The sequence below is a fragment of the Ailuropoda melanoleuca genome, chromosome 4 (genome assembly GCF_002007445.2).
Source record: "Ailuropoda melanoleuca isolate Jingjing chromosome 4, ASM200744v2, whole genome shotgun sequence".
Lineage (NCBI taxonomy): Eukaryota > Metazoa > Chordata > Mammalia > Carnivora > Ursidae > Ailuropoda > Ailuropoda melanoleuca.
Genome location: NC_048221.1, coordinates 89,906,599 through 89,920,115, shown reverse-complemented (window position 1 = coordinate 89,920,115; position 13,517 = coordinate 89,906,599). Strand labels below are relative to the sequence as shown.

Sequence of the window (13,517 nt, the reverse complement as noted above, 5' to 3'; positions counted from 1 at the left end):
TCCTCATTTTTAATCATGCCACTCCTGTTGCATGGGGGTGGGGGGTGGCGAGGGGGGCTGGCGGAGGGAGCATAAATGCATGGAGCAGTCTGACCAAAGAGAAGAAGGAGAAAATGCTTGTTTGGCTTTTAAAATGACACATGCTCCGTTATCTCAATGTCTGTATCAGTGCATCATTAAATTCAGGATTTCAGGAGTTAATAGAAACTTGGTTATATTAGGGATGCTTTTTCAAGCCCAGGTTTGAAGCAGCATAATTACATTCAACTGCTGTTGTTTGGAAAGGGCGAACAGCATCTTAGGCACAGAACAATGAAATTACAGCTGAGATTTAGGTTCGCAAAAGCCGTCTTCTGCAGGCTTTTATGATTCATTATTTCCCATTAAATACAGTATTAGAAGTGTACACTAGATAGCTCACGGTTGCTGCTCTCGGAGCACATTATCTATATTACACAGGTCTGGGGAGCAGAATTAGAAAACTTTGGGGGAATGAGCAATATGTGTTTGCTGATAGAAGTACCATATGGCTCATCTTCTTCAATTGCTTTCATTGCGACTCTGATGCTGGAGAAATTAAAGTTTTATTTGATGTGGCACAGCTTAATGAACTGTCTTCTGTTAGGAAAATTGAATATGTTTCCTGTTATTTGAGCACAGAGCCTCCATGGTTTGGCTGATGAGGGATGCATTATGTATTGTTTATTTAGCATTTTGAAAACAAAAGCAAGATATTGAAGGTAAAATTGATTACTGCTGGATTGCATTATATAATCAAGTTTTCTCCTTTTAAATTTCCCTTTACAATCCTTTTGTAATGTTTTAATATGAGATCGTTCCACGTTTTCGTTTTTCAAAAATACACGGAGCTTGGTTTTTGTCGAGATACCTTTATTTGTAAACAAGCCACAGGAAACTGTAAACTCAGTATTGTTATATTTGTAAAGTTCGAAGAAGAATGTTTGGGAATAATGAACATAATTCAGTTTGTGTGAATCTAATTGCAAAACTTCCAGTTTGCCCCCAGTCGGTTTAGAGAATCCAACATTTGCTAGTTGAAAGAGGGATGTCATCTTCTTTTGTTTGAAATAGGCCACTTCAGAACATGCTGGGGAGGGGCCATAAGAAAAGGAAGAGTTTTGGGATATTTGGAAATACAAACCTCAAAATACCAAATTTAAGATTTTTGAGTTAGTTGTCAGGAAATGAAAAAGCCGGATTCAACCTGTGAATTAAAAAAAAAAAAAATGAAGTGTATTTAGATTTAGATTTTTTTAACTAAATAAATATGACTAAAGAAAACACATAATCAAAAATATACTTACAGGATGAGAAAATTGGGATGTCAATCCATGTGAATGTTCTCTACTCCCTGGGGAATCTGCAAAGAGATACGTTTAGCATTTTGTTTAATTTCCCCATTTTTGTTTTGGATCTGATCATGTTTTAGAAATACAAAATCTGAATAAACTCTAAAAAGAATTGAATGTAGAATCATCTAATCAGTGTGCTTCTTTCATTTTTTCAGTGAGAAATAATCCTCACATGTGCTGATGACTCTGGCACATGAATCTGCAACAAGCAAGTAGGATAAAAAATAGTTAAAATGAATCAACATTTATCTGGAAGATACAGTCCTGACCTTAAAAAAAAAAAAAAAAGTCATTTATCTTCAGTGTCCTGTGATGTTTTGAGGATTCTGGCAAATATGGCAGTTAAACAAACTTCTCTCACAATCTAAATACTGTCTGTTCAAGAGAGGCTTCCAATGTTTATAGCTCATAAGTAAAGAAAAAAAAAAAAGAAAGAAAGAAAGAAACCCTGGTATTTTACCAAGACTAGTGCTCTTGAAAATGTCTCCGAACAAAGTGTTTAAGCAAAACTTTGGCCACAGATATTCTCAATTCCTCATTCTTCCTCTGATTTTTTTTTTCAATGAGATATTTTCGTATCCTATCACTGCATTCTTTTTCTTGAAATTAACAAATTAATTTCAAAAAAATTGCCTGACTAGTGACCTGGTCATACAAACTTCCTTTAGAAAGAGTTGAGAAGAAAACATCACATTTTTATGAACCCCCTCTCCTGCTAGGGGCCTCGGAGGAGGAGCACCATTATGCATTGTTATCAGCATGGTGTAATTTGACTGTTGACAAAGTATCCGTGGCAGTGAGAATGAGCGCAGTTAGAAGTGTGGCGGATTGTAATCAAGAAGATGCTTAGCTGTGCAACACTGCATCTTGAGCAGATTTGAATCAACATTGCCTTAAGGGGACACACACACATACCAAAAGAAAAAGAAATCCATTAATTTTTAGAGGAAAATTAGAGTGGCACTTGATGAAGTAAAATTTGACATGCATTAATTGCTCTGCAGCTCTCCTAATTAGAGATTTTCAAATTCTTACACCGCTGTCACCACGATGGCACATTGTCTTGCTGGACAAATACTGAAAATGCAAATTCGTTTGATCAGGAAGTTTTATGGAGGAAGATTGGACTGTATGTTCTAGTCAGTCCACTTCCAAAAGGTGGACAGCTGGAGAGCAAAGAAGGATTTTCAGCATTACCTTCACCACAGATAAAAATAGGCTTACTAAAATAGTTTCATTACAAGACTTAATGTCAAGGAAGCAGGTGGTGATGCGATTTTCTTAAACAGACGGAAATGTTCCTTTGATACTCATGCCTCTGTTTCATATGAAATATTTCAGGTGGGGGAAAAAAAAGCCAGTGAAATGCTACATTATATACACATTCTCGTATTTCTACTTATATTCTTCGGAAATCGGAGAAAGGAGATTCTGAAAGGCCATGTCACATTTTTCCCAGGTCTGAAGTCTAAGGCAGCAGCGTTCCTGGCTCCCCGTCTTATCTTAAAGTAATTATGCTGCTCTTTGGCCCTCAGGATGGCACCAAATATGACACCATAATAATTTTGGTTTCCCTTTTTCAACCCCTCTGTCTAGCCCTTGAACCTCTCTTAATTCATTAACATATTGAATTTTTTCAATTTTCCATTTTCTTGCAATAACAATATTAATGCCGGGGTGAAAGCTTGATTGGAGCTAAATTACTTGTTACCTGCTGGCATTTATTTATATGGCATTGAATTATAAAGCTTTGCTATTGTCATGCCTTGGGCGAATTGTTTATGACACCAGTAATAGGAGTAATTGTTATTGTTGAAATTACCTGTCAGCTACCCATAGCAGTGGCCCTTGTCCCACTGACAAATAGTGACAAGGGAGAGGTATCCTCCATGCGTCCCCCTGATGGCTTCTCCTCTGATAATAAGAAGTGCAGGGCCTCTGATAATTTGCCTGTCACTGTTGAGTGCAGCTCAGAGAGAGTTAGCCAAATTGTTGTCATTCACTTTGACAAAGACGGCATGAAGCTTCTGTGCAAGAGGATTATCAAAATAAATGAAATCGCTTACACCCCCTTTGTTTGTTTGGCTCAAGAATCGCCTGGCTTTGTACGAGGTTGCGAACTCGGGGTCCAGTCCTCGGCATACCTCTGTTCATTCTAAGAGGAGGATCCCAGGGAGGAAAAGGCACTTCAGGAGACTTGCGATTTTGCAATTTGCCTTAGCTATTTAAAAATGATCTTTGGATATAAAGAGAAAGCCAATAAAATTGTAACGAGAAGTCTGAACGTGTGGTTGAGTGTGTTAGTCTAAAGCACATGTTAAATTCACACCCTTTCTCTTCTGACTTCCTTTTAGCCCTCTTTTTTTTTTTTGGATCCATGCAGGCATTCAAATGCAGTAAGGGTTCAAAATGCACAAATTTCCCAGTTGCAACCAAGTTTTCTTTAAAACTGTGGAAATCTGCATCTTTGACTCTTAAAGTCTGTCAAGATTTTATAGTCAAATTTAGGATTATCATTTCAAATGGCTGTTTCCTTTCCATAAATTATCTCGTATTTATGTAATATCTTCATGTGTAAAGAGATAAATGAAACATAGTCCCAGGTATGAAGCATCAATTATCACAGGCTAACAGAGGAAGCAAAATGACTCTGTTATTGCCAGAGCTTCAATATAAATATTTGCATTTTAAAACCCCTTGGTTGCAGCCTGTGAACCTGTCATAGACAGAGAAGGGGACAGGAGAGTGGGGAGTGGTGTCTGGGACTGTCCACCTCTGAAAGAAAACGACTTTAAAGTAATCAAACCTTTGCTCTTATAAAAGCCAAAATCATTCTCAACATTCCACAAAAGGCATCATTTCACGCTAGGAAAATTCTTATTTTTAAGGGGCCTGTGAGGTTATTCCTCATAGATCTTCTTGACAAATACTTGCTGCTATAAGACGTGGAAAAGAAAAGAAAAGAAATAACTAGGATAAATGTAAAATATTGGCTCCTTATAGGATAGTAATCATCGGTTTATTGGTCTCTCTACCAGGCAAGTAATGACCAAACCCGGCGTTAAGTGCCAGCAACATTGCCTTGGGCCCTTCCCTCCTAACACCGGCCATCATCTGATTAGAGAACCTCAAAGAAGTCACTATTGCATAATTTTATGGGTCTTAACAGCCCAGGTTGGCTGGCAGGAAAACTACGTAGGAGGGTTGATAAAACAACAGTGAAACATGATTTTATTTACTCCACTTACACCTTGCTCTCTGAAAAAGTCTCTGACTATCTCAGATGCTGGTGGCTACAGAAGAAACCTAAAATTGGTTCAAATAGGAATTGTGAAGACGGGGGCGGGGGCGGTGAGACAGGAAAAGTAAAATTATCTATCCCTTAAAGATTTCCATGAGCTGCACCTAGAAGTAATGAACAACATCGTTAACGGGCATCTAGACCTGTTCTTAGGTGTTCTGTATTTAAAGCAGGTAAATAAGTTTTTAGCAGTGCTAAAATCATATATGCAATAACATGATGATGGGAATAAAATGAGTTTTTAATTCTTAATAATAATGCAGTCATCTAAAGGCAACCGGTTAACCATGCTGAATGTCCCTGATTAACAAGTGGAAGGCAGTGACATAATTAAGAGGTTATCGGTAGTAATAAAAATGCTCAAACCTGTCTTGGAATGTGATCCCTTTAACAGATAATTTTTAAGAATGTAGCATGTCCTTGCTTTCTCTGTCGAGACACATGTTAGTGATCCCAGGAGGGAAAATAAACATACGTTTTTAAATGAAGATATTTAAAATGTACCCCATATTTCAGCGTGTTGCTGTAACCTGGTCTTTTTTATGTTCCTCCTACAAAACCTAAATTAAGCCTCTTAGGAGAGGTTTTGCTGTAGGCTTCATCTAAAAACACAATACATTTTAAATGGTTCCAGTACTTGAGTGCACTTTAACATGTGATCACCAATGTGCATTCTCTTTCCTCTCTTCCAAGCAGCAGGCTTTTAAAAGGATGAGCCTTCTTTAAAATTTAGCTTCATTTGAAATGTAAACTTTTAACAAATAGTAATTGCTCCTGTAGTTCTATTGATAAAGTGACTGGCAGCAAATCTTTTCTCTCTCTCCTCTCTCTCTCCCTCTCTCTCTCCTCTCTCTCTCTCTCTCTCTCTCTCTCGTAACATTTTGAAACACCCATCAGTGTCAAAGGAAACTGCACACGTCTCCTTTGCTGCTCGAAATAAGGCTCAGCAATGTTAAGAAAAATGTCAGAAAAAGCTTAGTGGATTAAAGTAACATTTCTGCACCATGTCACAGAGAACGGCAGGGCAGACTGGTCTGCATGATTCTGAAAGATATTTTGTGCAAAATGCTTACTCTCTAAACCAAATGAAATTTTATTTGGAAAGATTTAAGATTGTATTTGATAACATACAATATCCAGTTGTTTTTCTAGATCTTGTTATTCCTTAATATGCCTTTGGTATGTATTTTTTAAATCAGAGCAATGATACACTTTTCTCTTTGTAGTGCGTTTCCCCACCCGTGTGCAGCGTCAAAATACATTTCAGACTCTTCAATGCATTTTTCTTTTCTTTCTCAAATTCCTAGGATGTGCATTCAGTGAAAGCAGTAAAAATGGTGGGCTCTTGCGCATGCAAATTTATTGAACTAATCAGCCCTTTTGCGCTATAAATAAAATTTGTATATGGCTTTGGAGATGCTCAGAATAGTTCATTTATAGATAACAAAAATATATACATAAAGCATTTACATTTCATTCATGTATTAAAAATAAATTACTGGTTTGAGATTTTTAGTTTTGTTCTATTTTTCTAAAGAATGTTCAATAATTGCAAAAGTATAACAATAGTAAAATATCTCGTAGTATCATAAGCATGTAATTAAAACTTAACAGTTAAAAAAGAAAATAACTTACAGACTCATTACTGGATACCAATAGACATGGCAAGATTAGTTTTACAGAAACAAGGTAAATCTCAGCTGATTTTAAGTATAAACTTTTTCAAAACAGTTTAAAAATAAATTTAGACAAATTTGTATCTTAACCTTTAAAGATTTCCTGCCTGTTTCTGTATGTCCTTTATTACATTAATTTTTTATTTAAATTACACCATTAACTGGATATGAATTTATCAAGAATACATGTATTGATTTATAAAACAGTACCATTAATTATTATAATAGCTAGATGTAGCTGATATTACAAAGCCATTTAAAGGTTTTTAATATAACTTGGACATACATAGATAGATAGACATTATGGACAAGACTACAATTTAAACTGGCTACTAGCAGTTAATGAAATCCTTGATTTATATTCTAGTTTAAAGATTGATTATATTGTTGCTTTGTAAAACTATTTATATTATGCCATTTTTCAAAGGATGTCTCAATAAAAAAGCTAAATAAAATATTCAGTCAATTCCCAAAGCAGATTTTGTTTTCTATATTTTAAATGCTAGTGAAAATAATTGATTGTGTGTGTTCCAAGCTTTGTCATTTCCATTCCAGAGGTGGCTTTCCTGAAGGGAGCCTTGTTTGCAATGCACACTTTCTCGCACACTCTTGATCTTGCAGAAACAAACCCCTTCTCTTTATTTCATTACCAACATCGCTCCCTGCCCCCCCCCACAAACCCATGTATATTTCACAAAACCCGCACATCAGGACACATAAGTCTTTTTGGCATCTTTTATGTTATGCATTTTTTTTTCTTAAGGTTGTGGAAAACTGGGACTTACCCCAAAGCCGCAAAGCAGGCAATCACGAAGAGTATTTGGGTAAGAATGCAATCTGAAGAGAAAAAAAGAAAAATGAGGAAGAATATAAGCAAATAACTATAACACTTTCAAATTACTTTTCAAATGATAATTAGCCAACGAATAGATTGAAAGTTAAATTCTTTTCACATTGTACTTGGTGTGGGTCTCCTGGTCTCTTTATTTATATCACTTTTCCTTGCCTGGCAACATATGTTACCGATTTATTATAGTATTTTTACTGTTAGCAGACAAATCTAAAGGCTAGCTGAGAAGGCTAGCTTCATCTGATGACTTTCACAACAACTGCAGGGCATCCTTGAGGGTGAGCCAATAGGCTCTTTTGAAGCTATAATACTATTAACCATTTTGATGCCGAAATATTTCTCATAGCTCAAGTTGGTTCTCTTTTTGCAGGTGCTCTGGGTTCTGTGTATATAAAAGTTTAATGTAAATGATTTGTTTAGTAAATATTTCACTAGCCTTCTAAGCACTTTCTTCCATGTGTCCTAAGTTGCGTAAAAGCCATATGGATGCTTTGGTTTCTTTATTTTCCCTTTCTTTTACAGGACACTGAAATCTGGACACACATTTATAAGTAAACAGCTATCAAGCATCAAGTTAAGTTGTCACTTCTCCCTCCCCCACGCCATTAATTTTCTGCTACGCTACTAAGAGAAACAAATATTCTTTAGAGTTCCAATGATCACATAACTGCTATATGTACAGACCAGAAAAGTAAAGTTCAAGGGAGGGAGATTCTTTTGGGCTAAGAATCTGAAATTACTTTCCAAATTAGAGATGCCGTTCTCTATGGCCATTTTAATGCATACGTGGTACTAGCCAAAGGTTTATGCCTTTTAATATGTACACGTGAAAATGTCTGTTTTAGAACTGTACTTGTTGACTAAAGGTATTCACTTTAAAGCTGCCAAATAACAAACTTCTATTTTTTATCACCTGTAATTTACTTCAGTCCAAATTATCTAGTTACTTTAATTTAAAATCCTGACAATCTCTTTCGCCGCTTAAATGTCCCATGCAGTGTTCACTTACAGCTCCAGATATATTTTATAGAATCTCTTCTGAGCATACATGGCTTAAAATTTTAGAAATTAAGTCTCAAATTTTGAAAGCCAGTGTTTCTTGCCTACAAGGTCCAGCTCAGCAACTACAATGTAATACCATTTTGATATTAGAATTCAAGGAATAAAACTGAGACATCCGTGGTAGCACTTAGGGGTCTCACCGTCAAAAAAGTGAACTTTGAGGACCTGAAATGCACCCTGCACCCCTAAGATGCAGAGGATGCTGGGAGGTATTGTCTGTCCAAACTCACCTAGCATAGTAGGCCATCTGCAAATCACAGCAATGCCATAACTTCCCAACATATTTCAGAACACACCGCCAACCTGGTTTTCAGACATTTGTATGTAGAATCTGCCTTTGGAATAGGTGGTAAAATAACTACCATCCATCTCACCATTCAGCTAATTCTATTTTTTCTTTATTAAAAGTTCCCAGATCTTCATCACTTAGACTTCAATGTACTTTCCATAGATTTTATTTTGGTATTAATTCTAATTACCCCAGCACAATAATAACAAGACAATTTTATATTAAACATACATAAATATATGGTTTTGTCCCAGTCTAATGTCGCTTAATCTGTAAGGGGGCTTACTGTTAAGACCTACTGTCAGATATTTACCATATGTATTTCTTTTTTGTCCCGAGGAAGCATCTTACAGTGACTCTAGGTAATTTTAAGTCAGGAGCAATTGTGATCAAAAGGATTTCAGCTTCTGAGAATGAGGCCAAGTTTCTGAAAGCATAAATGCACAGCAGTTCTGAAAGTGATCCTGTGTAGGGTTATGAATACCCAGGTGACTCAGCGCTAGTCCTGTCATTTCGTTCCATGAATGAGCCCATCCTAAAGGTACTGATTAGGACACGTTCATTTTAAAAATTAATTTTCTCAGAAAAATGAATGGAGACAACTCTGTTGAAGTCCCTAGAGCTTTCTTCTTCAAAAGATTATATTCTTGAACCAAGATAAAATCTCTAGCAGAGTTTTATCCCCACACGTAGAAGCATGCCAACCGTGTACATGGCGCTCCAAGCTCCTCGATGCTTGATGCTTGATTAGACTAGGTCCTCCGCTCCCTGATACAGTGCCCTTAATAGAGGAAATGGGCTGGACTGTCCCTTCTCTGCTTCTCTTAATCTGCCCCCTCCACCCACCACATTGTCTCTCCCTCCTCCACCTTAAGGCAGGTGCCTTTTAAAGGCCTGGATCTGAAGACACACGTTCCTCCAGCTTCCTGGCTGGGGCTCTGTCCTTATCATTCTGTAATATCTCTAACTGGCCCCTTCCAGCAACTGGTCCAACCCTAAGCTGGGATCCCCCCTTCCCTGTTGCTCCTCACCTCTACCCCGACCCCCAAGGGCCACCCCCGTGCTTTCTGTTTTGTCCATCACCTCGGTTCTTTTCCCCTGTTTCTGACCTGCACTTTTTCTGGATCAGACGCAGGCAGGTTGAGAGGTAATGAGAACCAGATGGACACAGCGCAGAAATTGCCCAAATGGGTATGAGAATGTGGGGAGCTGTCAGGCATGGAGAGAAGCTGGAATTTTTCAGCAATAAAATGGGATTTATCGCCACTCTACCACAGTCATTGCCGACAACCGTTTACCTTGACAGAAACCCCATTCCAATAGGCCACGCCGATGCAGATTCTTTTTTCCCAAAGAGTGATGATTGGTATTTGTTCTAAGGCTCAAATGGCCTGCACTAAAGGTGAAGCATTAGGCCAAAGTCCTGTATTCCCCACTGAGGCAAATGAACCTGCTAAAATAAGTTCCTTCCACAATGGCTGTGTAATTGAAACCAGAAAGTGAGAGAATTTGATAAATTGCTTGACCCTGAAGGAATGTTAAGGTCATAAATTTTCATTGCATTTTTTTCTCTCTCTTTTTTTATTTTTATATATTGATTATATTTAGTATTTGCTTCAAAATTCAACAAGCTTACAGATCATCGGTTGTGGCCCCAGGGAAGAGCACAGTAAATCATCAATTAAGAGGGCAGAGGGGGCCGTTCTCCCCTCATCTTCCAAAGAGGAATGTCAGCTCCTCAGTCTTCCAAGGACAGTCATGGAGGTGTCTTACATCTTAGAATTATTCCAACTTTGCACGCAATTTGTCCTGGCATGGACAAAGTCAAATCCACAGGAAAGATTTTTCTCCGAGGGTGCTGCTACACTTCTATCATTTAAGAATGATGGACTGTTAAGAGACTGGCAATCCATTTACAGCGATCACACCCACACACCTTTTCCCCCTGGAACCTGAAAGTAAGAACAATGGTATTTTAGCTGAAAAAGGCGATCCTCTTTTTTTAGGTAAATGGAAAGTGTGCCTGTGTGTGTGTGCTTGAGAGCCCCCGTGCTGCTGAATGCTGGTTTTGGCAAGTCCGCTTTGAAATTTTTCAAACTTACTTTTTTAAAATCTGGATTATCTTCATGTGGAAATAAAACATAGGTCATAAAAACAGCCCAAACCACATATGACATAATGTAAAACGGACTAAAATACTAAAGTCATCACATAGTAGCAAATTTCTACACGTCTTGCTTTAAGGTTTTACTTGTTTTTCTAAGAAGTGAATGAACTAGGCTTGTCAGCATTTTAATTTAGCTGTATTTTCTACCAATGGCTTGTCATGATACATTACAAAGAGTATATATATATATATATATGTATATATATATATATATATATATATCTCGCCACTCTAACAGGTTAAATAATTTCTGGATAGCCAAAACTTCTGGTCCTTGAAAATTTTAAAGAATAACCCATCTCCTTTGTGTTTGTGTGCTCGGCTTATTCTCACTGTAAAGTAAATAAAATCAGAAGTATTTAATCACAAATGCTTAGCTTTTATGTTCAGAATTTTCAGAATTCAAGAAACCCAAACTCGGATGCCAAGCAGAATTTCTGATTGACCGCCAGGACAATTTCTCTAATTTAGGAAAGATTCGTGCCAATTTATTTTCAACTATTACTGATCAGTTTACAGATTGAAACCAATACTAGCTCGAGGGTGTGTAAGTATTAAATAAGCCCGTGTACATTTCTTGAAAACCATCTAAACTGTATAAGAAAAAGATAATTTATGGTGCGTTCTTTAAAGTATCATCGGTAGGGGTGAGACTAAATAATTTCCAGTCCTGTATCGTATTTTCTTTTGCTCAAAAGTAATGAATGACAATATTTATTCAGAGTATTTCTATCTCAAAAAATTTTTCTTGGTCAAGTAAAGAAATTTGAAAGAGAGTCCATAAAAGAAAGAAATCCAAATCCTTATTATTCCCAGACATGAAAGTCAGAGAATTTGTGAGTGAGGCAAAATAGTAAGTAATAAATAGTCCCAAAGCTGTTGAAAATCTTAGAATCTGGCACCAAAGTGCAGGGGAAAAGATAATTTTCATACGTTAGTGCTTATATGTTTATAAATAATCTAATAGGAACTCAGTAAGCATGTGTCTTCATCTTATAGAAGGGAGATCATGATGGACTTATGATCTACTTTTAATCTAGTGGCTTTGTCAGTGTTAAAAACGTGACTTCCTTCCTCTGCACTTAAAAATTTCGTTGCAAGGCTGTTTCAGAAAAACAAAAAATAAATAAATATATGCATATGTATGTATATATACATATCTATAAGTATAAATAAAATATGAACAGAAAATGGCTTCAATCACTAATATTTTTGCAAACTAATGTTCAGCTGATGCAACTCAATTTTATTTTGCATCACATTAGTGTCATAATGGTAATGACTAGCCTTTATTCACTAACAGTTTGAGTCAGCACTTTGAGACATTTTCAAATTAGGTCATACTGCACATTTGTGGCTGATACAAAGGTTGATTAAGAGAGCTGCACAATTTTAAAGTGATGTGGTGTGAGTTGAATTAAGTTCTCTCTCTGATAGTTACGGGAAATGTGAGCCACCATAACTAAGCAGAAATAATGTATGGGCTATAGGGGGAGAATATATTTCCACAGAGTGCTTGAAGTCATACTCATTTACAATTTCACAAAGTCCTCTGTCTGTTATGGAAGAATTCTATCATGGGGCCTAGAAACAAGCAATGAATTACAATAAGGACACTGGAGGCCTGGTCCTCAGTCCTGTTGCAGTGAAAGTCAGTTTTTGCCTTTATGTCCCTTTTGATCGTCTCAATAAAGAGCTTTTTTTTTTCCTTCTAGACACTGACTACTGCTTTTCTGAAGTCAAAATGATCCTGTGTCACAACCAAACCATTTACCCATAATGTGATGATGCTGAGGTCTGGCTAAATCGCTATGCAGGCTGGACCTGAAGAGAATAAAAAAGAAAAGAAGGAAGAAGGTCCACTTAAAGTGATATTGTCATGGCAGACCCACAACCTCACCTAAAATGTGTATGCACAGGACTGTCTTTAATTCACCCGGCACTTCCAATGAATTATAAAAATTACCCCGGAAAAAGAGCACATTCATTGGTTTTAAGGAGAAGAAAAATAAAAGCTGAAAGTCTTACTTGTTGGTTTGCTCAAAAGGGCAAAATAGCTATTATTAACACTGTATTCACTTCACATTGCCCTCTCTGTAGCAGAAAGGAGCCATAGAAGACTATATATATATATATATGAAATATTATTGGTACGAGTGACCTTAAAAACCAAGGAACCTGGAGAAAAACTGGAACCGTTTATGGCCCTGAAACGAAAGAAAACCTCCGTCCTTGGCTTAGCAAGCTTTGGTCCCAAGGACACAAAAGGAGTTCCCCATAATTTCTCTTGCACATATCCCTGGCTTTCTTTGCATGGGCACCCTGAAACATATGGGATCAAATCATATTATATTTATGTCTTTGTTGTGCTTTTTCAAATTTCCACTTCCCGTGCAGACCTTTCTGTACTCCTGGATTGCATCCCTCCAGGAAGGGACGGCCAGGGTGGCCTGCCCTGCCCCCTGCGTACCGCTTACCTCCAGCTTCTTTTCAGTTTCTTTGAAATTCCATCTGAGCTTTCACGGAAGTTTGGACTGAACTTGTTTTCTTGGGGAGAAGACACAGGCAAAGTAAGAGGAAGGACCCCACTAAAAAAAAAAAAAATTAAAAAAATAAAAGTGTACATGTTGATTTTTTTTTTTTTAAATAAATGAGCCGCGGGGTGCCTGCGTGGCTCAGGTGGTTAAGAGTCTGGCTNAAATCTTAAAAAAAAAAAAAAAAAAGTCTGGCTCTTGATCTCAGCTCAGGTCTTGATCTCAGGGTCATGAGTTCAGGCCCCGCACTGGGCTCCACGCTAGG

At 37.2% G+C, this 13,517-nt stretch overlaps 1 protein-coding gene across 1 annotated transcript in view; it reads right to left on the bottom strand.

The window, feature by feature from the left end:
• Nucleotides 1-874: 874 nt before the first annotated feature.
• The window catches only part of MEIS1 (Meis homeobox 1), a 235,288-nt gene continuing 222,645 nt past the window's right edge, over nt 875-13,517 (bottom strand). Inside the window, exons 13-15 of the transcript XR_004624944.1 lie at nt 7,136-7,187; nt 1,326-1,381; nt 875-1,225 (exon numbers count right to left, since the gene is read on the bottom strand). The gene's annotated coding sequence lies outside the window, so the exon portion shown is untranslated. The remainder of the gene's footprint in view (nt 1,226-1,325; nt 1,382-7,135; nt 7,188-13,517) is intronic.